Source organism: Apis mellifera, linkage group LG12 (genome assembly GCF_003254395.2).
Source record: "Apis mellifera strain DH4 linkage group LG12, Amel_HAv3.1, whole genome shotgun sequence".
In the NCBI taxonomy this organism is placed as follows: Eukaryota; Metazoa; Arthropoda; class Insecta; order Hymenoptera; family Apidae; genus Apis; species Apis mellifera.
Genome location: NC_037649.1, coordinates 4461499 through 4489185, shown reverse-complemented (window position 1 = coordinate 4489185; position 27687 = coordinate 4461499). Strand labels below are relative to the sequence as shown.

Below are 27687 nucleotides of genomic sequence, written 5' to 3'. Positions count from 1 at the left end.
AATAGGTAATTTTAGTGGAATATTATCTCTAACGAAAATTATAATACACGGGACAAATAAAACTTCATTTTTGCTGTCAAACCAATAAAAAAAGATGGATAGAAAACGAGGAATATCCAATGAATCATTTAAAATATGCTCTACAAGACATGACTCGTAATGGGTTTGATATCATTTGGAATTACAATGAAATATTGTACATTATGATACATATATGTGAAAATTGTGCCACTGTCCTCGTATAACGCGATTAAAATTTGAAAAAATAAATGTAGAAATGAAGTTTTTCTTAAGGATATAATAAAAAGAGTTAATAAATAAGACACGAAAGTGAAGAAAATTGGATAAAGAAATTGGATAAAAAAAAAAAACAATGTTGATGGAAATTGATTAAGAATCCTGATAATAATTTTATCGCTTTTCTATTTTAATGAAAAAAATTTATTACATATTTTTTTAAAATTTATAACAAAAATTTATTCAATTCTATTTTTATTTAACGAATAAATTTCATGTAACATAAAAAAATCTGTATTATAAAGCTATCTATGTATCTATTTTTCGCGTTACAAATTCTCAGAATCTCAGATTGATCTTATCATTAGGTGTGAAACATGCCTCGAGACAAGTTTTATTATATAATAAATCTGAGTGAATAAAGAAGTTGTTTTATAATTTGAACATACTTCTAACTTTAATTGTAAGCTACCAAGTCGTCTTTTGATTAATTAGATTTACTTAAGTAAGATATATTTTATTTGATATAAGATAACAAATGAATGGATGTCTAGAAGAAGGATGCTAATAAAATTTATTGGAAAATAAATACAATTCATTACTCATTGTAACAATTAAATTGTAACAAATGGTGTAATATGAAAAATACATTTGAAAGAATGATAAATATATATATTATCACTAGCTGTTTTTTTTAATTATTACAATGAGCAATAAATTATTTTTATGTTTTCCATATTTAAATTTTATAAAATGCAATATATATTCTTCTTGACACATATATTCAAATAATAATTTGAATTATTCATATAAATAAGTATTTTATTATTTTTATTTTATAAATAACATGAAAAATTTCAAATTTGAATTCATTCAATAAAAAATAATTGAACATAAAAAATTGTAAAGAGATTATTTATTTGTTATTTTATTTAATTGAATTAACTTTTTTTTTGTAATACTACTTGTAGCACTTTTAAATATATTTAATTGTATTCATGTAGCAAATATGTATTCACGATATTGACTATATTGATAGAACAGAAAAAAGTATTATTTTTTTAGAGAAATTATTTGAATAAATTCAAATAATAAATAATATAAAAATTATTTTATTTCTGAATCAAATAATCTGAAGGAATTATTTTTCCATTTAAATAAAATAACATATGATATTTTAATGATTTTTCGAATAATTTATTTTAATAATATTCAAATTCGATTAGAATGATTTACAACGCAACCACTGTTCAATTATAGAGGAAAATAATAACAAGCTTTAAGCGTTATTAAAATAATTGGGCGTTATTAAAAAAATAATCATTAAAATAATGTATTCTATCTAGCTTTTTTAATTGAGATGTTTCAAATAAACAAAATACTATCGTAATTACTACAGAATAGTATAAAATTAATTTATTTCTATTTTTAAATAATTCCTAACGTTATAATTAACACATAATTCATATAATCTTTAAACCTAAGAAAAACCCAATAATAAAAGCAACAATAATAACAAATCTTCGAAATTCAATCGATAAATGCTGATTTTCTTCATGATTGTCCAGAATAAAAGCAGAGATGAAATTATTAATGTATCAATGTTAAAGAAAAATTTTGAAACGTTCTGCGTCCATGAGATCACTCCAGAGATCAGGATGTTCAAGATAATTGATTAAAACGAATCGTGTTGTTTTGTGTCACGTTTTTCAAGAGGGATGATATTAAATACAGAATAAATGGCGCAATCACGTCTTTTCCTTCGGCGATAGAAGGGACGTTTCAACCTTCGTTAACCCGGATTGAAGTTAAAACTAACTTACTGGCGTGATCGAGCGGGCCGGCTATTAGCTGCGTACTGTAGCGAACAATTTATAATAAGTAGCTAACTAACTTTGACGAGTCTGTCGATTGATTACGATCGGGCTTTGTGATATAATAATTAGAAACTTCGGAAAATGTAAGCCCAGGCGAAACCGACCAGGAAAACTTCCGTTTCCATTAGCAATCTCGGTTTAAATGGAAGCTCTTGTGTACATTTTGTTTTCAGAATAATGAAAAATCTATTCCAATCAAATGGCATGCTCCTCTATATGATCTCTCTATAATCATTAGATAATTTTGTATGAAATAATAATACTTTGGAAAAGTGATTCGAAAATTATTTTTAAATAATTTTTTTGATTCATAAAATTTAACTTAAGAAGTTAAATGTATATATATGTATATGATTATGTATACATTTCAAAATATACAAATAATAAAAATAATTATTTATTTCACATACAGTGTTTTTCAATTACATTATATTAAAATAATTTATTTTTGAAATGACAAAAATATTTCTATTATTATTTGGTATTTAATTTCTTAAAATATAATTAGTTTCTCAATATATGTTATCAAATATTTACATTATTATTACTTTTAATCAACATTTATTGTTCAACATGTATTTCAAAAGTTATAAGAGTTATTTTCTCCAATAATCAATTCCTTATTATATATATTTTCCCAAATATTCGCAAACTTACTTCAAACTTTTCTTTAATTGGGAGCCAAATAAAGAGCACAATTAAAATACATTATTTACCAATAATAATTTACACGATATTCCACGAATGATCATATTAAGAAACAAATTGGAAATAATAAAATTAAATTAAGTTACACGAACCATTTTACCTTATCTCTACCAACAATCGCAACAAAATATCTTGATGCATCAACGGAGGAATAAATCCATCGAGAAACGGGAAAGAAAGAAAGAAAAAAAAAAGGAGATCCCAGATTCCTCGAATCTTTCCTCAGAGCCGCCATAACTCGGGTAAGTGGCGAGGTTGGAGGGCGGATGGTTAAAGGCTGATTAAAGAAAAATCCGCAACTTGTTGAACGTCTTAAATATTCATCCACCGATGTAGCATCTACTTAATAACCGGTGTTGCCTCGGAGCAAACCACCGAGGCCGCCTCTTTTTCTCACCCTTTTGCGCGTTTCACCTTCCCTCCACCACGTCTCCACCCAGAGATCCATCCCGTCCCGGGTCCTGCAACGGGAGAGAGAGAGAGAGGGGCGCGACGGCGGGCAAATGAAATCCGCTAAAACGTTTTCTTAGAGGTATCGCCCCGGCTAAAAGCTAAAAGCGCTTTTAAATTCCGCCAACTCTATCCCCCTCCCTCCCCGCCGCCATCCCTCCGCTTCTTCCCCTTTTTCTTCTCGGTGGGGAGGGTCCGCCTAGCTGTTGCTAGGTCATCTGTCCCAAAGACGTGGTATCGACGAAAGAATGACGCAGTTTGCATGAGTATGCACAGAGGGAGGGGGGGAGGGGTTTGGATACGTTTCGAGTTAGCGCCGCTTTGGGCTATTTTCGGGTTAGGGCAAAACTTGGGCTAGATCGAGACTCTCTTCGAAAAATTGAGGAAGAGCAAGTTTTAAAGTTAATTTAAGCTGGAAATTTTATAAATGAATATGTCTTAAAATTTTATAAATGATTAATGATCAGTGTTGCGCGGTAAATTTGAAATTTTTCTCGATCGATTTATATGGCTGTATCTTACTTTTTCTTTTTTCAATAATTATGGAAAGAATATGCTTGGAGATTCTTAATCTCCATGATGAGTCTAACTTTTTCCAATAATAAATTAATGTAATGAATTTGAGTATTATAAATACTGTTAGGTGAAAAAGAATTAAATGATATTTGATATATTTTCTTATGGATATAGATTAACGATTTAAGTTAATGAGTTTGAAAAAATTTAATTTAGATCCTTATGATTGAATTACGAAAATTAATAGTGCAAATAAAATATAATTATAATAAATATTCAAAAATATTAGGGACTTGTTTCACTCGCATCAAAGCGATTCGTATTTCATAAATATGATTTGATGTGTATCTTAGAGTTAAACGAGTGGAAATCGATCATTATTAAGATAGCGAAAAAGCAACATGTTTCGGCAAAGGCCTGTCCATCACTCGTCAATAACCGGAAACTTCTTCTTTGAACACTTACAAGTAATGACCAATAAATATCCATCACATATTATTACGAAGCTGACACAAGTTATAATCAGCAATTTGCAACTTAATTTGCAACTTACCATATAAGTAAGATAAGGTCAACATGAGAAACCGTACAATATGGAAACCAATGGAAAGGAAGAAAATCAAAATTTATTATAAAATTTATTGTACAATATATGAATGAAAAATACGATTGCAAGAGGGGAAAGATTGAAAGAGTGATAGAAATCCGAAACGCGAAAAAAAAAGATAGCGTATAGTCCAGGAATGGAACCAGGAGTTAATGAAGTTAATGAAGAAGAGACAGAAAACGACCAATGAATATCCATATACGTTATTATAATCTGACACGAATTGCAACTTAACTTGCAACTTTCCAGATAATTTATCAAATAAGAGGGAGATCGACATATAAGAGAAATCACGAAATATGAAAACCAAATAAAAATTTACATAGCGTACGTAGTGAAAAACGTAGAGCTGTGAAGAAAGAGAAAGATTGAAAGGGGAATAGAAAAAAAAAAAAATGAAAGAAGAAAAGGATACGGCGCAAAGAATGAAAACAAAGACATTAAGGAAAGGGACAGAAAACGGCCAATAAATATTCGATATTTATTGCAACCTGACACGAATTACAAGGAACAAGTTGCAATTTAACTTGCAACTTTCCAGATAACTTAACCAAATATGGTCAACAAGAGAAACTATGCAACTATGGAAGTCGAAAGAATAAAATCTAAATTTTATTATACACGCGAGTGAAAAACACAAAGGAGTGGAAGGTAAAAATTAAAAGAAAAATAGAAATCCAACGGTGGGGAAAAAAAGGAAAAAGAATATAATACAGGGATGAAACAGAAACATTTAAAAAAAAGGAATAGAAAACGTCCAATAAATATCCGGCATGTATTATTATAACCTGACACGAATTACAACGAGCAACTTGCAACTTGACTCGCAACTTATATAACGAGTAAAATCAACGAGAGAGAGAGAGAGAGAAACCACGAAATATGAAAACCAAATGGACCAAAATTTATTACATAATGCACGAATGAAAATCACGGAGAAGGAGAAAAGACACTGAAAGAGGAATAGATATTCAACGTATGAAAGATATGGTCCAGGGATAAAACAGAAACGTTAAAAAAAAAAAAAAAAATAGAAAATGCCCAATAAATATCCAACGCGCGTTATTATAACCCGACACAAATTGCAACCTGCACAATTTACGGCTCACAAAACTTAGCAAATAAAATCAATAAGAGGAAAAACACGAACGCAGGAAATGTGAAAACGAAGATGTGAGCGAGATAGAAAATTTATCGTACGCGTAACGCACGTGTAAGTAGAAGAGCAAGAAACCGAGGGAAAGATTGAAAGAGGGAAGAATAGAAATCCAACGTGCGAAAGAAAAGGAGCGGTAGATAGAGGCAGGCATGCATTGACTGAAAAGGGACAGAAAACGAATAGCGGGCGACGCGAGGCACAGATAGACAGATAGAAGGACAGAGCGACGAGCGAAGCGGGAAACGGAGGGAGAGAGACAAGGAGGGAAAGAAGTTAAGTGGGTGCACCTACGCTCGGTAAAACAGACCGGTCTCCGAATTGAAGCTGGCAGCGGTCCAGCCTAATGGAGACTCTTAGCGTAATTAAACGTAAACACATTCGAGGCGTCACGCTAATCTGAATGCTTATCAAGGTCCGCCGGTGTTGCCTCAGGGCCGTGTCTACCTGGCGTGTTCATCCTTGGGAGTAGGGCAAGCAAGTCGAGGGTGGGGGTAACAGGGTACGGCCCAGGCTCCAGGCCAGGCCTAACCTTCGCATTTGCGCGAAAATGATCCTGTCTCCGCCGCTATCGCGCCCCGTTATTAAGCGAACGATGTTTCTATTATCCTTGCGGTGTATTTGCAACGACGGCCAGATAACGCGCTCGTAAGAAGCTTATTTTACGGGCCGGAATTAATGGCCGGCCGAATTTTCGTCCCACTCCCGCGACGTCAAACGAACCGCGAATATTGCGGCCAGATCGATTATTACAGGACGTTCCTCGACAAATTCGAGGACGATTTCCCGTCGAAGGAAGGAGGAGGCAGGCTGTTGTTATTCACCCGTCAGATAAACCATGGTGTGGAGATCCATGAATTAAGATAAGAGGATATTCATTTTTTTTTTTTAGTTTGATTGTTGGAATGGTTTTTTCTTTTTTTTTTTGATTATAAAAAGATCGAGGGGGAAATTTTGATCGACTAATGGAACGAGTTAAATGGGCAAGAATAGAGTGTGAAATATGATAAAGAAATATTGGTTGTATGTAAGGTCGTGCACATTGTATGTCCATTTTGGATTTCGTGATTTATATTTTATATATATATTTAATCTATAAAGATAAATTATCCGAAAGAAGAAAGGAGAAATGGTTTAAAAAAGAATCGAATAATCTGGTTTAATTAAATTTCCTGTATACGGAGGCGTGCAAAGGTCATTGATATTTCTTTTTTACCAGATTCCATGTAATTTTAATGCACGATGTAATTTATTATTTTTTATAATTAGCTAATTACGTCTTTTATGTAATTTATTATACGAAATATCTTTTCGCGTGTACCTTATCTTTTACACATATATTTTATAAAATTCACGTTAAAAATATCTCTAAAACTGGTGGTTTTTTTAATATAAATAGCTCAATATTTTTTCGTACAAATTATATAAATTAATCCATTAAAATTTATAATATGCAAAGAAATATTTTTTCATTAATTCTTTTTATTATTTAATTAATAATTTAATTATTATATAATAAGAAAAATATAAAAGAAAATCTTTATCGCACTTATTTAGAATATTTTTCACAATAACTTTTCTATACGATTAAATTTTTATTTTATTATCTCCTGATTAACCATTACACTTTTTCTAACAAAAAATAAATAATTTATACTGCACAGAATAATACATATTCAACAAATATTTTCCATATTGCAAAGAAAAGATTGATTCATATAGATAAATAAAGATTTAAGTTTTGAGCTTTACATTGAGCATAGTAATTGTATATATTTCAATATATACATTAAATAAAATAATATATAAAAAATTTCATAATATATACACATAAGTTAAAAATCTACTAATAAAAAATTTCTTTCCAGCAATTTAATTATTCCTCGCACTTCTCTCTCTTTTTTTTTTTTAATTTTTTGAAAATTAATTCGATCGAAATACGGGAACCACCACCCTCTCTCGTCATCAATTTGGCGGAGGAGAAAGGTGTTCAAACGCGAACACGCATGCAGCCGCAAGCCGCTAATGAAAACATCTTAACAGCCGAACGACAGCTCTTAAATCGCCGCTTCTACTCTCTAATCTCGAGGCTGCGTTAACCACTTAAACCAGCGTCGCTCCAACCGATTGACATACTCCACCTCTCCCAGCCTAAGAGGAGGCATCTCCCCGGCTCGCGACAGCTTTATTCTCGAGCGGGCACGCACGATATCGATCGCTGAAAATAGAATTCGACGATTCCACGTACTCGTACTCTCGATCTTCCCTCTCTGTGACACTCTCTCGCACGGCCTCCCTCCCTCCCTCCCCCCTTTGACCGTCGCGGAAAGGCGTAAGCAGTGTTTGCACGGGATTCTTTTCGAGTGGAATCGAAAAGGCACGAGCACTTGCAAGACTAATTTGGGTTAATGGCCGGACCGAGCGAATGGCTCTGAGAGCGTTCGGTGGATGTACAGGGTGGCCTTTTTCGGATTGATATTTTCACGTTTCACGGTGACGGTCAAGAGTTGTTTGTGTTCCACTGTCATAAAGAAGTGAAGAGAATATATAACCTGTTTCGAAAAGGATAAAAAATCGATTCTTTTTTTTTTTTAGGAGATTAAGGAAGAGAGTGTAATTTTTGTTTAAGATAAAAAACAGAATTAGAATTGATTTATGATGAAATAATAAATATTTCGAAGTTAAAAGATTTTTCGTTTTAATAATTTATAAATTATGGGAATATATTATTAATATATTTTGTTACATGAAAATGAAAGATTACATATCTACATATATTTATACATAAAGTAAAAATATAAAAAGTATAAAATATAAAATAAAAAAAAGAGATTAAAATAGAAAAATAGATGGGAATTCTGTCTGAAGAAAAAAAGAATAAATATCAATATTTAAAAAAATTTGTTCTATTTTTTCATATATTTTTATCGTATCTTAATTTACATTGACATTTTTATACTGACACCAAATGATTTATTTATTTATTAATAATATTTAATCTCCAAGTTTTTTTAAATTAAATTTAAAAATTATGTATAAATTCTGTTTATGGATGGTAAGTACAGTTAAAGATCAAAAGGTTTTAATTATTCTAAAAGCAGAATGCTTTATAAAATTTATAAAATGCTGTTTTTTTAAACTTGGTTTCCTCAAAAAAATTAATAAATTTTTTTGTAAACAAGAAAATTGTTCCAACATAGATAATGCGTTTCTTTAAGAACTGTTTGCACAACTTCCATGACTTACAATAATTGCATAATTGGAAGGAGATATAGGTGTTGGGAAGTGTTCTACGTCCCTGTGAAGTATAATGAAGATTATACTGTGCTTGTACAACGGGGATGCTTTCTGGCAAGCTTCCCTTCCAGCAAATGAGTTAAATAAGCTTATACTTTATAGTGCAAATGATCTTTGTAATTTACGTGTATCGAGCCAAGAATAACGTAAAATTAATTTTTATTACAATCGACTGTCCCATCAATTCTCTCAACAATCTATTTCTTTTTATTCCGATAAAATAAATAATTTCAAATGAGCGATACATGAATTCTTTATAATAAATTTATTTTATTTGCGAATTTTTTCATGCTCACAAAATATTTTACTTTTATTTATTTTTAAAACTTAATGTAGATTAGATAAACATGCAATAATGGAACATGTGTTTTGTGATTTATAATTGTTTGTATAAACTTAAATAATAGGATAAATATAAGTGTAAAAAATATTTATTAACCATGCTTTTGAAATAAATATTATAAATAAATATTGGTTTGTAAAATTGTTTAATTATTTATAAATTTTGATTCATTATAAAATCATTATCATTTAAAAACAAATGAATATTATTGACATTTATAATTTAAAAAATTTAATAATAGATTATATAATAATATTAATATATTAACAAGATTTAAATGGTTTCAAAGCTGCATTGTATTAAATTAATATTTATTCTTACGTTCACAAAACTAATATAACTTAACCCAATAATATAAATTCAAATGTTCATAAACGTTAATTCATATTATGCACCTATAATAATATTATTATTCATACTATTATTCATATTATACATTTCTATACGTATAAGTATTTGGACATTGTTAATTATAAAATATTATTTGCTAAATTCTATTACGAAAATGTCTAAAATCTAATAATATCTAATAATAATTTAATTATTTGTATCCTTCAAATAATTAATAATTTATACGGCATATTGTATTATATTAAATTATGGAATCATTTATGGAAACAAGTTTCAAAATCAGAAAAACATTTTTAGAATTGCGTGGAAAAATATTAGCTATGAAATAAAGATATCAAGACTATTACAATTCTTTACGTAATTATTAAAATTAATAATAATATATATGGAATTATACGTACAATAAAAATTACAAGATAAATCCAATAGGATATCATCATTTAAAAATAAAATAGTACATGCACTTATAATCTTACATTTTCTCAAAATTTAAATAATTTCAAAATTGCACGCATATCAGAATACATTATTACATATTAACAAATCTACAAATTGATTATTCATTGATAACGATCCATATCTAAATCTAAATCAAATTGAGCTTGATATAATTACAATTTATCATCGTACGGTGCAAAAATCGCGCAAACTCCATTATCTGCATTACGAGCCATCACAGTTCACGGAGGATCGACAAAAGTTCCCTTCACGGTGAACAAACCCCGGTTCAACCCCCGGCGAAATAATAGGCAAAGTGGTCGCGGGACAAGCAATCGACTAAATAGAAGAAACGGGACGTGTATAGCGGGGGGTCGAGGAGAGCTCGATTCAAAGAGAGTCGAATCCACGATGCTAATCGGGACTAGCTTCGATCGGCCACCGTATCGATAGAAAACAAACCCACCTCCCCACCCGGCTTCTATAGCCCGGTCTATCCCTCTTAAGATCGAGACACGGGACCGGCTGTCCAAACAAATGAAAGCTAATGGAAAGCCTACTGTGTCCCCGAGCATGCTGTTCTTCGTCGATCGATCCATCGATCCCTTCGCGACAATACCTCCCCCACCCTCTCTCGTCCACCTCCTCCACCATCATCCCTTTTAAACCTACTTCCGCATGCACTCTCGGAGGAACGCGTAGATATATTTATACATATGTACGTGTATAGATGGATACTTAACCGACACTTTAATAATTGCGCGATGTAGAGAAGAAAAAATAGAGAACGTTTGTTAAAAAATTACGAGACGGATCTGAATGAAGCGGATCGTGAATAAAAATCAATTTTTCGGAATGTTGAAAATTGATAATGCTTTTTTTTTTAATCTTAAAATATTGAAATAGTAAATAGTATATTTTTAATATTCTATTAATTTAATATTGTAATTATATATTTGATTAATTTAATTTATATATTTATTTTTATATATAAAAACTTTTGAAGAGGGAATTTGTGGAATTATTAACACTGTGACTAATGCGACACTAGCGCCATATGATATTTATTAACTCGTATCCTAATTCAAATATTCCGAATTATTATATTATATTTTCGTACAAAAAACGACAGGAATATATTTTGTTAATAATTCTTAAAAGTTATGCCTGAAACTAACCAATCTCCGTGTTAAAGGATTCTATTCGAATTTTTATATATTTATTCATCGAGTTTGAAGAATGTAGATATATTTCACGTGGTATTCGGATTATGTTGTTCACGAGGAAAATTTCCATGTTGTAAATCCAGCTTGTATCCCGTTGTAAATTTGCGCTATTCAAAGTAGGGAGGGTATTACTAATTTTAACTATATATATATACACACACACACACACATATATATATACGCGCGTACACATTTTAAAACGAAACTTTTGAATAATATATATATTTGGTTAGTGAATACGAAATATTATTTTTTGCATTTTTTTTTCTTTCTTCTTCCTTTTTTTTCTTTTTTTTTTTTTTTTTATTAAGTAAAACATTAAACACAGGTAGATTCTTAATTAAATATATTTAATTAAAATAGGTATATTTAATTAAATACGAATTTCCGCGTACATTTAATTAAAATAACTCCCACGTGATTCTGTACACTGTTTTTATAATTATCTAATTTCATTATTTCAAAGTTCGTATAGAATCATCGATTCTAAATATTCTCACAATTTTCTGGAAAATTTGGGACAAATTTATCATCCAATGTTATGATAATTAATGGACGAGGATTTTTCTCGTCCCTCCCCCTTCCCCTTTTCTCCCCTTCCCCCTCTCCCCTCGATTAAAATGCAATCTACGAATTGCATGGCCGGATACGCAAATAATACATAGCATGACGTCTCGGTTGGGGAAAGGGAAAAGAAACGAGGAGACGGGCACGACATAAACTTTTTCAAACATTCAGGGGACCTAGTTGTACAATATAAATAAGGTTTTGGACTCGCGTGAGCGCCACCACGAGTAACATTGAAGCGAGGTCCGCGTAAAGAAGTAATGAGATCATCCACTTGAGGTGAAACGCAACGTCCGGACTTCGGTTGATTTACAGGCAAAGTCGAAGGAGAGAAATTGCAAGAGGAACAGAGAATAACAGAGAAATAATAATTGGATTGGTGTCGAACTTGATATAAAAATTAATATCGATTAAAAGAGATATGGAAGAGGTTTGACTCTCTCTTTAACCCGAAATTTCAATTTCGAAGAGGATTTTTTTTTTTTTTTACTAATTAATTAATTAAATTCGTGACATTCTATATTAATTATTGACTCCCTGTGAATAAAATTATGGCCAATAAATGGAAAAAGAGGAATATAAATTTCTCGTTTAAAGATCTTGCTTTTGAGAAAATTAAGTTTAAATATGAATAAGAGTTGGCTTCTACAATGATATTTAAGTTAATAAAGTTGGAGTCTTACAAACGAATTCTTTGAAATTTCTCTAAAATTAATTTACTTAAAAATTATTATTTCCATTTTTTAAGTTTCTTTTTCGATTATTTACAATAAAAATAGATTATTTAAAAATAGATTAAAAAAATTATTTCATAAAAGTTGGTAAAATATTTTTAATACGTTTATTGTTCATTTGTAGCATATTATACACATCATTTTATATATGCTTATTTCAAAGTAAAAAAAAAAAAAAAAGAAATAAATTTATAATAAGTACAAGATTCAAAGAAATATCGTATAATAAAGAATGAAAAAAATAAAAAATTGATCGTCGAAACTCTTGCGACATTTTAAAAATTCATTTGACAATAATTAACTTTTTCTTATTTAATTTCAAAGATCAATTATTATTAGGAAATTATCATGCAACATTAACCTTTTTGCTTTATTCTAATGTAAATATATACAAGCTTGATTAATCCTTGATTGAAGAAGAATAAAATAACTAGATAGAAGATTATGCTGCAAGAAAAAATAAGTAAAAAATGCAAATCTAAATTACTTTTCCCAAGTTAAATTACTTTTCTCCTTTTTGGTTATTCAATTGTGTAGGAGAAAACAAGGATGTAGATTCCTTTTTATTGCTTACATAATACTTCTATTTTCTAATGAAATTTTTTCCATCGGATTATATATTTATATAACGTCAAATTCTTTTTACTCGCACGAATAAATATAAATATAAACACAGTGGTACAATGTTATTTCTTTTTTTTTTTTTTTTATATATTCATTACTCGAATCGTTCTCATTCTTCTCATCAAATCATAGATATGTATATATCAATCTCCTCGACGAAATATAAAATAATTCAAATATATCCAAAAATATTTTTCAAAAAAAAAAAAACACGACCTATACCATACACACAATTAATAATGCAAAATTGAAAGAATCCTACCTATCCATATTATCCATTAACTTAACGCATTAAACTCTTCTCGTTTATTTCACTTCTTTTACGACCACTCAATTAGCAATTGCATAAAATTACCGCAACGAAGCATTCTCACAATTCTCCAACTACCACAAATCCTGCCTTTCTCGGTTTAACGACCACACGTATCGTCCAATTGATTTCGTGAATCGTTAAGATAACCAAAATTCCCCAAAAACGACGCGACTCCCCTGGAAAAGGAAAAAGGAAGAGGAACTTGTACGAAACTTAAAATCTGCAGCGCTATAAATAAAGTACACAACGGCGCGCAACACACGCCCCTACAAAGGTAATCGATAGTTATTATTTGAACAAGGCGGGCTGACAGCGCGCGCTTGGAGGCAACCCTTTCCGAGGATGGGCGCATTCGATCCACGATGGCTAATGGACGCCTCTCATTATGCAGATTGGGCAGGTGAGGCTTCAAACGCTTTTAAGATCCTGATCAACTGTTCGATCTTCGCTTTCGATCCGCCAAATACGTATGCTTAATTGCTCGGAGGGGACATCGAATATTTTGCCATAATTTTCTCTCCCTTCTTTTTATTCTTTAGTTAAAGACTAAACTGGTGAAACAATGGAGAGGAACAGGTGATTTCGATCGAAGAAATTCGAGTAACGAAGTTATAAACTACAGAAGAAAGAGATAAAGATTGGGAAGAGTGGTTGATGAGCTTGTTTATCGAGGAATCATTGCATTGATTATTTAAGAATTGATGTCAAAGAGAGTTTGAGTTGGTCTCGTTTTTATGCTTCTTCCATATTGTTTGTATGTGTGGGTCTGAGGGATTTTGATTATGATTCTTAATAGAAGGATATATTAAGTAATTTCATAAATGATTTTAAAAATAAATAATAATATTCATGGTTGCTTTTAATCTGTTATATATTTTTCATTTTTCAAGCGGGTTTTTAATCCTCTTTTATCTTTATTTTAATTAAAAGAGATGCTATTTTAAATGTTAATTTACGTAATCTCTATTTTTAAAAAAATTGCCGTTAAAAATAGTAATTTTATGGTTGTTAATGTTGGAATGACTAAATGTAATGATTGCAATATATTGATATTAATATTAGAATTATTTATTCTATTTTTGTTTTTTACTGTGTATGGAATAGGAAGTTGTAATGGAAAATAATTTACATTATTTATTTTTAATTTTTCATTATAATAAATAATTTTTTGGAAACTGGACTTCCAAATCTATTCCTAACATAAATTCAAATAATTGTTAAACTTATTAATAAAATATTGTTTAAAATTACTTTCTGTTAAAACTAAAGACTACAGAATATTGTTATACTTATTGAATATATATAATTGTACTTATTACATCAAAAATTTTTGCTTCCACATAACCATATTATTATTATTCAATAATTATTGATCCATGCTGTTATTTACAAAATAGTTTTGAAAAATTACATTATCATTTAATAAATTTGATATATAAAAGTATAAATTGAGATTAATTTATTGAATTATTATATTAAGAAATTAAAAATTCCATTTTGAGACGATAGAAATAAAATAAAATGGCAGAGATAGATTTATCCGACTATTATTTAACACAAACTTAAACTGTAATTTAACAAGCTTCGACTAAAATTTTTGTTTTGGCCTTTAGAATCAATCCTTCCCAAAGATGTTTTATAAATTACCATTCCGTATAATTATATGAATTCTAATTTAATCATGAAATTGTTTAATGATTTTCCTTCTTTTATTAATTATTTATTAACTGAATTTAATTATTTTCATTAACTGAAAATAAATAAAAAAACGTCAATTACAATTATCACTGATAGAGATTGGGTAAAAACTTTCAAAAACGCTCGTTCAAACATTCGTTTCCCTTTAAATAAAGTTAATAAAATGAGCCGAGCGTACAAATATAACTTAATGAAAGACATTCCAAACCGATCAGTATCCGCGCGATTAACCCGAAAAGAGAAAGTTGAAACGGTCACCGAAACAAATTCGGAAAACCAAACAGAATCAGAATAATCCTACGGGTAATCCACCATTGCGTCGCAAAACACGGAACAAATAGCGCACTCGTGCCGCAACGGGGCGAAGCAGGGAGAGGGAGGGAAATAATAAAGTGAAACGAATTAACCGCATAACCGAGGATCGCGGCTATATTTAGCTACGGAATCAGAAATTTAATCAACCGGCGTCACTCAAAATTACCAACGCCGTTTAATCGATTCCCCAACAATACGACGCCCTTCACTTCCTTTCCATCCATTCCCCCCCCCCCTTTGGCGTGGAAAAGAATTCCTAAGTCGATCGATCGATAACGATAGGGCCAATTAAAAGTACATTAATTCGTTATTCTTCCTTCGTATTTTTCCTGGTACGGAACGAAACGAAAAACGAAAAATCGGCCGGGTCGTTTCCCCGCTGGAAATAAAGTAATAAAGCGTATAAAGTAATCGAGCGTCCGTCACAACCTAATGTCCGCCGACCTCTCGAGTTAGCCCGGTCACGCGGCGCGTATAATGGCCAAGACGTGGCCGTGATAAATTGCCATACGCGCGGCGGGGCCACGGCTTTAATGCCTGACCAACGTTCGGCAGGGCAGGCGATCGTCGCCGGGGACCGCTTTTCACCGCGTTTCAAGAATACCACGCGTCCACGCGAACGCGGATCCAGTAATGCACGGACTGATTAACGTGGCCAATGCTATTGGCAGTTCCAATAAATTATCGCCAACGTTCGCCATATCGAGGCGCGCGGGATTTTGCTCCGCGTTATTGGGCTAGGGGAGTGATTGCTTTGATCGATTCTGCGCCAAATCTATGACGACGAATGAAGAAAAAAGGAAATTTGCGATCTTCGTTACGTTTCTTAAACTCGTGGTGTTATAGCGGTGGTGTCACAGATTATCGACGGAGTTCGGCTTAGTTCGGCAAAGATCGGCCTCGCCGATGATCGTGCTCGGGTTTTTTCGACAAAGTTCGTCGAGGATCGGATTCTGTTCAAATCAAGTAATACATTAAGAGGTAAAATTTTTCATTTTGAAGTTTTAGAAAATGAAAAAGATTAGATGAACGAAAATACGTACAAATAGATAATTGTACAAAAGTTAATATTTTCTCGATTATAAGAATTAATAGAAGAAAAAATTGAATATCTTTTTGAGATCGTTTTAATAATTGAAATAAAGGAATCAATATCGAATTATTTCAGTGTACAGGTATTGCTAATAAATGTTTAACATATACACATATAAATTTGCAGGCATGGAATTTCTATGAATTCGAATTATACGCATATAAACGCAAATAATTGGAATTCTAGGAAGTTTATATTATATTTCGATTTTCAAAAGTTTTCATTGCGAGGTGGAGAAATGTAGAAAATTATTAGTTATTAATTCTGTAACCATTTAAAGGAAAATAATTTTTCTTTTTTTTTTTTTATCACGTATCTCGTTTCGTCATTAAAACTTTTTTTTTTTTTTTTCCAATTCACGTTATTTCCCTGCATATCTACATTAGCCAACGTATTCTTGGTTGAGAATAATCAGAGACGAAGATAGCCGACGATCAAGCAAAGGGGAGCCGGTTATTGCTCCATTGCCGTCGTTCCAGTTATTGCCGAGTATCTGTTAGAGTTTTGCCCATATAATACGAGGCAACTAGTTGGAGTGACCGGGTGGCAGGAGGGGGAAGGTTTGGTCGGCACTCTACAAGTCGAGAGCTGCCTTTGACTGGTCGTTGTAATACAACGGCAATTAGCAGTAAACCTAGCCGTCCCAAGCCCAAGGCTTCTACCCCATGCATTTCATAGTGTTTGCGTCGCCTCGTCAACGACATATGAAGAGGTTAAGCCTTGTTTAACTCGGCAATATGCAATTAGAAATTTCTCGAGGAACGTGTGAATCATTTCAACTATGATCATTAGCCACGATAATGATACTTTTAATAAAATTATTGTTTCTTAATTATTCGCGACAATTCTTAAAATAATAAACGAAGAAAACAGAAATACGTGCTATACAGTGAGATCTTCAATAACGATTGAAAATTTAAGATAAATATTATGAGTATATAATAATTTTTCACTTGTTTAACTTATAATCTTATTTATATTTTGATTTGTACATTTCAAAGTTGGAGTTTATGATATTGTTATTTTGTGATTTTCAAAGAATCAAAAAAATTAATTGATTATATATTAATCACATTTGTAATGTATTTTTAAAACTTAAAAAAGAAAAGAAACCTAAAACTTGTTGATCTTGAAAATATAAATCCATTGTAACTGTATAGAATTAAATTTACATGAGTAATATTACAAACAAAATAAATTATGCTTATTCGTCACATTCATTACCTCATATTACTAAAAAATAAAAAAATTCACAAATTTTTAACACCTGTAATATTCGTATCTATATAATTTACATGAAATTTCTCAAATTATCCGTTTAATTTTTCTATTTCTCCCTATTTTTTCTTTTTTTTTTTTTCTACTTACTGAAACTGTCAGAGATACACTCGTAAATTCAACGACCAAGAATCATAATACATCCTGTCGATATTATTAAAATTATTTAATATCCATAAGATCCGAAAACATCCTTTCAACGAGTGGCCGACACCGATGACGATATTACATAAAAATATACCCGTTTCCATTCATTCCGGATTTCATAATACTTCCCATCGCTTTTATACATTTCCTTCATTATCGTCGAATTATCGTAAATACGGGCTACTTTCTTGCTCGTCGTCAATCGGGAAAATGGCATTAATGAAGCGGACAATTCGATTTTTCATCCACCTTCCCCCCCTCCAACACCATGAACACGTATTCCCCCTCCCTAAGCGGGATTTTCTCGCCAACGACGTCCGCGAAAACATTATTATTATCGAAAAAAAAAAGAGAGAGAGAAGAAACCGTTTAAATATTGGCTCTGGAAAGTCGCCGGCGCCGATTCGCAAATCAGTTACAATTTTAATTAGAAATGCATCTCGTATGAATCAATTAACGTCGTAGTGGAGGGGAAGAGAGGGAGAGAGGAGCCGCGGAAGCAGAAGGTCGGGTGCGGCCCGATAAAAAAAAAAAAAAAAAAAAAGAAAAATAAAAGCAAAATTCGAACTATGCAGCGCGAAACATCGCGGAAATCAAATATATTTATTACGCTGCGTTTCGCGGACGATCGCACGGAATTTTTCCCCGCACCCTCTCCCCCTCCCTTCCCCGTCCATGCCCCACCATCCCATCCCGCCCCCCCCGCCCCGTCCGTCGCGTAATTACCGGATACCGTGCACCGAACGCTTCTCTCCTCTTCCCCTTCTCCCTCCGCCCCACTCCGATTAATTAAAATTCAAATTTTACTTTTACATAATTCGTAATACATTGGCAACCGGTATAGCCGTATTATTTTTACGTTATGCGGGGGAAACGTTCGAGCAGCGCATTTGTTTCCCGCGCCGCTCGATACGGTCGTGTAACAGCAGATAAAAGTATGTATACCGCCGTTGTTATAGATATATATATATGTATATATATATATATATATATATATATATATATATATATATATATATTCGAGGAGAGGGGTTGGGAGACGGAAGGGTGCGAAATATGTGGCGAGGGAGAGGGTGGAAGGGGTACGAGAGGGGGATGATGCGGAGAGAAATATCGGTGGGTGGATTTGTTGAAAAAAAAGGGAGGGGAGGGGAAGGGAGGGGAAGGGGAAATGCGGAAAAATCGAGGGGAGAAGGGAAAGGAAGAAATTGGAAAGGAGGTAATTACGCGCAGTTAAGGGTAAATTCGGATCGAATTGAATGAAATCAGATGTACGAGATCTGATTTTTAAATATCTTCGAATTCGAAAACTTTGTCCGAGGATCTCAAAACCAGGATATATTTATTTTTTTCTTTTTTTGTTTCTAAAGTGTGTCTGTTTCGAGAATTAAAAAATTTTAAGAAACTTTGATTTCTAGAATTCTTTAAATTCAAGATTTGTACTTTTATTGAATTTTAAATGAATCTATTTATCTGAACGAAAATTTAAAAGACTTTGAACGAAAAATTAAAAATAATTAATAAAAATTATTAATCCTATCCACTTATATAATTTGTTGTTCCTTGAATTTATGTAAACGAAGTTCTGTTATTCTAATAAAAAGAAAAGAGAAAAAAATGGCAAGAATCTTTAAACATATAGTGAACTTATAAGCACGAATGATATCAATAAAGAGTTGGATGGGAAAAGAATGGACAAAGGAGACAAGGAGAGGAGAGGAAAAATCTATCGGATTGTTTGCTAAACAGAGCGACAGGAAGCATGCATCGTCTCTTATCGAGCGCAAGCCCGAAGCAGCGCATTCGAAACTATCGCTTTAAGGCAATCGTCCACCGCGACAAGCTTTGCGCTTTTATTCGCGTAGAACAAAGTTTTCGTTCTTGCGTGGGCCCTCTACGAATTGGCGCCCTAATCTTGTCGTAATGAATATAATATAAAATAGCTTCGACGATCGATTTCATTGAGAAGAAAAGAATCAAGTGAAGATTATGTGAAAGTCAAACTTTCGGGAAATTTTAATTAATCGTGTTTCTACTTATATTTTTGATTACTTTCAATTTCTATAAATTGAATAACTTTAATAGAATCGTCGATAGGTTAGTAATTGGTTTTTATGTGCAGGATATATTGATATGTTTGTAAGATGCAAAAGTATTGATTAAGTTTATTTATATATATATTTAAGTTTTCATTAGTTAAGCAGAAGGATTTAATATAATTAAATTGTTTAATTTTGTAAAATAACAAACAAAGATTATTTAAAAATATTATAAAATTAAATGTATAAATATTTTACATAAATTTATATAAACACATATTATGCGGTTGTTGCAAAAATATAAACTCGAAATTTACAATTCTTGAATTATTAATACAGAAAGAACCTTAATGAAGAATAAACTTGACAATTTATTACCTACTATAATAATCTTTCGTCTGTATAATCGTAATTTTTAAATTAACATACAATAACAAATATCTATTATAATTTTGTTTAACTTCCTCCAATTTTAAAGCAAATATAATAAACCTCTCTTTAAACTATAATTTCACAGCATTTAACTTACCTTCAAACTTCAAATACAAATTCATTATAATTACCATTACCGTAAATTCTCGTACATAGCCTGTCATAAATGAAACGAATAAAAACCCTTCGAGCGAAACATCTTCCGTTCTTTCTTGCCGGAGATCGAGGATCGATAAAAGTCGGTCGCGAAACAACAACCGGTCGTTAGAGGTATAGCGACAATATATTCATTTGCAATTGGATTAATTATCGACGACATAATTAATGTAATTGCCGGGTAAATAATTCGAGATGGCGGCATCGCCATCCGGATCCAGGTTTCGCGTCACGATAAAATATGTATCCGGGTAATTACGGATTGAACTGCAAGTCCGGCTCTCCGAACAGGGATTTCGAGAACGTCGGCGACGGTGGGGGCGTGAACACCCTTCCATCGAGAATTTGTCCGACTGTTACAGCTGTCAACGGTGATCAAGCAGGGCCTATTTACGAGGGGTGGGACAAAAATTTCCGAGCCAAGCTACAAACACGCCTCGTTAATAAGACTTTTCTCACATTGTTCACCTGTCAAGATCAAAAGAGGCCGGTTGACACGTATACGGGACTGTTGGTGGACTGATTTAAATAGGAATCTTTTAAGATCGCATAAAGTGGCTGCACATGGCTCGCGAGATATGAATTCTTTGCACTTCATTATTGGGTAAAATTAAACTGGAGGAACATTGGCGAGAATGGATATTATTTTTAATTAAGACGCGAATAGGTGGATGAAAGTTTAAATTGCAATAATTAATCTTTTCGTGTGTGTGTATTTTTTTTTAAATATATGGATAAATTGAATGATTTACAATAAAAGTAGATAAAAATAAAGAAAGAATATAAGAATATATAAAAAGAAATTGATCTAAGTAAGTGTCAATCATTAATTTAAATTTCTTAGATTCCTTTCTTATTTCATTATTTCATATTTCTTAAATTTTTATTTTTAAATTTAAAACAAATTCGAAAATATTATAAATTTTATTACATTATTTTTAGAATAACTTTATAATTTATATTTGTGTATGTATTATTTATTTTCTTTTTAAATAATAATAATTTTGTCTATAAATTGAAAAAGAGAAATATAAAAGAAGAATATTTTTTTTATATTCAATTTCTAATTCTTTTTTTTATACACGTATCATTTACAATTCAATTTAATAGGCAAATGCTTAAAAAGTGGCAAAAAATGTGGAACGCTTCACGATTTTGCGTGTCATCCTTGCGCAGGGGCCATGCTAATCTTCTCTGTATCGTTCCAATTTTAGTATATGTACTGCCGAAGCAAGTACGACTGATATTTTTCGTTTCTCCTATATAAAGGAATGTACAGTCGAGCGACAACTAGCGAGAAACTAAATATCGTATCGGCCATCTAGCGGCAATTATTGTAACTAAGAACGAAAATATATACAGTATATTGGAGAATTCTATAAATAACATGCGTTATATTACAAGTAAAAATTTCTTTATGTCAATTGTTCTTTTGCTAATTTCATATACATATTTATAAAATATTTATTATTTCTTTTAAAAATTGTACCGGGTGTCCATATATTTTTGAAAATAATTATACTTACTTTATATCTCTAAAAACAATTTACAAATAATGCATATTTTTAAGAAAAGTTTATTCTTCGTATAAAGCTCATAAAAAATTCATTTTCTATGCTAATAATTTTAATAAAAAAAGGGAAAAAGAATAGTCATGTCACAGTTCGTCAAAAACACAAGACTCGAGAGTATAATGTCAAGAAAATACAGTTGCATTGTGTGTCATGAGTCTTCGTTGGCGGATGGAAACATTGTCCGACGCATAATTCATTGGAAATTGGCCATGACAGACGCCACCTCGGGAATGGTCCCTGTGAATTTCTTCCAGGCGATGCATCACGTGGATTCACGAAATTCGCTAGTTAAACTCGATCGTAATGCACAAGGCGAACACGAGAACTGAGCATTTTCGTTTATGTCAATTGGTACACAAATTTTATATTTCAAATATAAAATTTTGACTGTTATAAATAATAATTGATCTATCGATCAATCTAATATTTTAAATATAGTATTTTATTTTAATTATAGAAATTAAACACGAATATTTGCAAAAATGTTCATTGAAGCTTAATTTTTAAGTTTCACTTTATAATTTATCATTTATAGTTATTTATAAACTTTGAGATAATAACAAAATTTTTGCTATTATAAATAAAATAAAAATAGATATTTAGTTTAATATTTTAAATATGATATGATTCGATTAAAACACGAAAGTTTGCGTAAATGTTTGTTGAAGTTTGTTTTTTAAGTTACAAGCAATTTAATTTTGCATTAGATGAACGAGATGGAAATAGAATAGACGATTCTATTTCTGTTTCACTTCATCTAATGTAAAATTTAATTGCTAACTTGAGATATAAATTTTAACCGATATTTTTGCATACCAACTTTCGTGTTTGTTTCAGTCTCGATTTTATCTATATAAATTATCAATTCGTCCAAACTGTTATGCTATTTTAATCCATTATTTTGCTCCCCTTTTTACAAATTATATATTTTACAGATAATTAAATTTTTAAAATTAATTATCAGTTTTTTTTTCGTTTCTGAAAGTGAGATTAGAAAATTATGTAAATCGCTTAATCATATTCATTATTCCAATATATTATCCCGAAGACCGACTATACCGAGGATATAATTAATTTTTAATTATATCTTTAATATTATAATTGCAAATTTTATTTTCGTACCTTGCACCTAAATAAAAATATTACACCATAATAATAATCATACGATCGACTAAAGTAAATTGATATATAATATAAAATGATAAAACATCAACGTAATAAAGATTAAACTCGTAACATACTCCAAACATTTTACAAGTATCAAATCATCTCAGGATTAAATCGTAAAGCCGTTCAGATTTAAACTTGACGTAAAACGGACATCTTTAAGACGTCGCGTGTCGTCCAACGAAGAAAGAGAGACGAAGCGGAGGAGAAGGAGGAGGAGGAGGAGGAGGAGGAGAGAAGAAGCGTAGGAAGAAAACGACGTGTCGGCGAGAAGCGGTGATCTAAATAGAAACCTCTTTAGGGGCATAACTCGGAGCACACCGTCTGTGAAAGACGCATAGCCCTCGTGGAGGGGCGTCTCCTGTGTCTTCGTAACCAGGGCTGACGGATAGCGCCGGAAATAGCGGAAAGGGAGGCCAAAGAGATATCGTCCGCCTCGCGGGAGCATCGTGGACGTAAAGCATCGTCGAAGGTTAGGTGTCGAGCCGTCTGGGAATCCGAGTGTCGCCCCGATGATGCGGTTGCCGTGTCGCGTGCCGCCTAACTATCACGGCCGCGGCCTTCTTTGAACTTTTCGAGTTCGATCTCGGCCATCCGAACCGCGTGTTTGGTCGCTCGTTTATCCAAGAGATTGATTCTGTGATTTAAAATTATGTATTAAGTTTCGTAATTCGATTCTTTTAAGTTCAAAGTTATTTATTATCTAATGATAGGTATTTATTTTAAAGAAAATTAAGATAGAATATTCGTTTTATATATATACATGACGAAAAGTATATACTTTAGTTTACTGAAAGAGTATTGTGGAGTAACATTAATCTCTAATTCGTGTCGCTTTTATTACAAATCATATGAACAGTGAATTTTCAAATGTTGTTCCAAAAAAAATTGATATTATCAAGTTTAAATACTTTGTTATATCTATTTGAAAATATATTTTTAAAAAACAGATATATCATTTGATATATACCGATCAACGTTAATTAACATTTTTCCTTCGATTCGACAATTCTTGAATTTTCTTTAACGTGTATAATTAATTCATGGTAAAAGGTATTATAATTTTCTAAATTTTGACAAAAAGAAATCTTCCTCGTTGAGAAAATTAATTTTAAAATATTAAAATTACGAGAAAAGCCAATTGAAGTGGGTCCCGGCTTCGTCCCCACTTTCCCTCCGCGTCCATAAAAGAGGGACGCCGAAAACCCATTATGCCGAACGGCGAAACACGTGGCACGCGCGCCGTTCCTCGCTCGTTTCTTTCCCGGAAGGCCCGGAACCTTCGCGAAATGACGCCGTTGAATTACCGGTGTGCGTAACTATTGTCGATGCACACCGAGATGTCTCCGTATCGGGCGCATCCATCTGCCGCGAAAAGGACACACATTATCCGAGTACTTGTATTCCATGCATTAGCCGTGCACAGAGTGCTAATGCAGAAATCTGGTATCGGTTAATTAATAACCGTAAAACTCAAACCCCCGGCTTGTGCACCGCGCCGCGTTATTTGATTTCCTCGAGATACGCTCTCTCTCTCTCCCACTCCCTTTTCTCTCTCCTCCTCCTCCTCCTCCCTCCTCTTCCCTCCAGCGTTGCGGGCCTCTTTTTCTCTCTTTCTCTCCTCTCGCCTTCCGCTCTCCCCCCCCCCTCCGTCCCGCTCCCACTCCCCGCAGCCAGCGTATAACCGCGCGCACAAATGGCATGAAACGCGATGCTTTAAAAACTTGCCGGAATAATAAGTTCCTTTCACGGGTTTTTTAAACCTAATACTTTTTCTCGTTAATGTAACGTTACTTACCGCGCCCTTTGTTCCCGCTTCAGCGAAACGTTTTCATGAATTATACGCGGTACCGGCCGTACCCGTCTTAATTAGCGAATTATTTAATGAAAACAGATCCGCGAGTTTTTTCTACGGACGTCAGACGAGCCTCTTCGATCGCCGTGACCCATGCTCTCCCCTCTCCTCCCCCCTGCTCCGTCCCTCCTCTGGCTTCCTTTTCATGGATACCTAACGCGTTAATGGTTTCCTCGGGAACGTCGCGGATCGTCGGTTTGTCGTTTCCTCGAGATATCCGTGCTCTTTTCTTTCTTTTTTCTTTTTTCTTTTTTTTCTTTGTTTTTTTTTTTTTTATTCGAATCGATTTTCGTTGCACATTGGATGTCAATGGAAAATCGAAATTATTTATTACGATTTTTGTCCAATTTTTTTTTGTAAATTGTAAAATTTAGGATTAATTTTAATTTAATTATTGTTATAATTGTAATACTCACGCGAGAGATTTGAATTTTCGAGTTCATTTTTCAAATGAAATTGAATAATTTTAAGCTCTCGTTCTTAAGAAATTAAGAGGAAGAGGCATTGTACAATCAAGGAATCACGGATTTCAATTTTCTCGAAGATTAATTTTTAAATGAAAATAATTTATTTTATTATTATTCTTTCCTTATTTTCCTTATTATTCTTACATTTAAAGATCTTTCGAGCTTGATTTATTTATAAAAGAAAATTCAAATGAAGAAATTATTTTTCACGCAGAATCAACTATTGTCTATCTTTCTTAATTGTACATATCATCAGATACAATAAGGACAGGAACATAATAGAATTTGTAAAGAAAAATCAAAATTTTAAAATATTTTTCTATTCTTCCAGGAAGGGAAGGAAATTGGCAAGGATTGTATAAACTCTTTAATTATTCGTGATGTCAATTGCGATGTAATAATCTGATGTCATATTGTTAAACGAAATAATCGTGGGAATAACGTTAATGATACGATATCGATTCTCAGTTGCGTTTGATGTTGCATCAGAAATTAAACAATTAATGCTGTAACCCAACCTAATTGTAGATAATTTATGAGTTTCAATTTGATTGTATTTCGTTTTACAATTTAAAAGTGCAAACAAGATATATAATTAATAAATACGCTTATAAAAGTCGGGACGATTAACTTTGAAGACTTTCAATTTAAAGAACGGAAGTCATTGGCGAAACATTTCGCGTATCTCCGGATGTTCGATCACCGCAGAATAAATTTCGTGATCTGAAACTCGGGGCCGCAAGTTATTATCAAGTTGTCCAACGTATTACGCGTAGTTTGCTATGCCGATATGCTTACTGGGATCGATATTTCTAAAGTGGGGGTGCGTGGAACTTCGATATATAAGTCGTTGAGGGTTCGATGTACTCGCGAGACAAATATTCGAGTTGTAATTATAGAAAATCGAAAACGATTTTCCAAAATTCACAAATATCTTCTCTGTTGTTGATAAATGAAGCGGAGGAAATGGCAAGATTATTAATTAAATAAAATGAAAACAGCAAAACAATAATAACAACATTTTTTATTGGAAATAATTGGAATAAACGAATGCATCAAAAGATTTTTCCACTTTGATTGATCACAGTTGTTTTATTTGTTTATTGCTATATTAAGTTAAAATAAAAATTTCATACAAATGATATATCTATGATAAATATATAAGATGAAAGTAACTCAAATTTCAAAATAAAATTGAAAATCACACGAGAAGGAAAAAATGGAACGCAAGTAATATAATAATAAACGGTTAAGAGTTAAAAAAAATATGATATAAAATAAGTACAATTTATTTCTAGATAACTTTATTCATTGAATACGAAATCAAAAGCATTGCACAAATCACTGGTACACATTAACATTTAAATTGTTCCCTACCATTAAAGTCTTCCAACTTGTTGATACATTTGCATTTATTATAAATGGTTTCAAATACTACTTCTTTTCCCTCTTTCTATATTGGTCTATATTTTGAAAAATCATACTTTTACACTGAATTTATTAGACATTTTTCGTTAAGAGAAACCCAATCAATCCTTCTAATATTCCACAGAAGAAAATAGATTCTTTCTAATAAATATATACCATTCATATTTGTTCATACAGCAGGTGTCCCACTAAAAAAATATTCCAAAATAAAATATATAAACTACCAACGAAATTAATACAAAACGTAACAACAAGAAATACCAAAAATTCCAAGTGTACAAAAAATAAAATCATACTTTTATACTGAATTTATTAGACATTCTTCATTAAGATATTTTAATACTATACACATTTCTGTTGCTGTATCAAACCCAATCAATCCTTCTAACAATATTCCACAGAAGAAAATAGACTCCTTCTAATAAATATATACCATTCATATTTGTTCATATAACAGGTGTCCCAAAAAAATACTCCAAAATAAAACAATACACAAACGAAATTAATACAAAACGTAACAACAAGAAATACCAAAAATTCCAAACGATACAAACGATACAACAACCAGGAGAGCCAAATATCGAAATAACAACG

General features: G+C 31.9%; 1 long non-coding RNA gene and 1 other non-coding gene across 2 annotated transcripts in view; both read right to left on the bottom strand.

The window, feature by feature from the left end:
- Window positions 1-27687, bottom strand: part of LOC113219153 — a 312779-nt gene that overhangs the window by 186202 nt on the left and 98890 nt on the right. The gene's annotated exons all lie outside the window — the stretch shown is intronic.
- On the bottom strand, window positions 21734-21840 carry LOC113219176. The gene has a single exon (XR_003305915.1). It is a non-coding gene; the product is annotated as a U6 spliceosomal RNA (small nuclear RNA).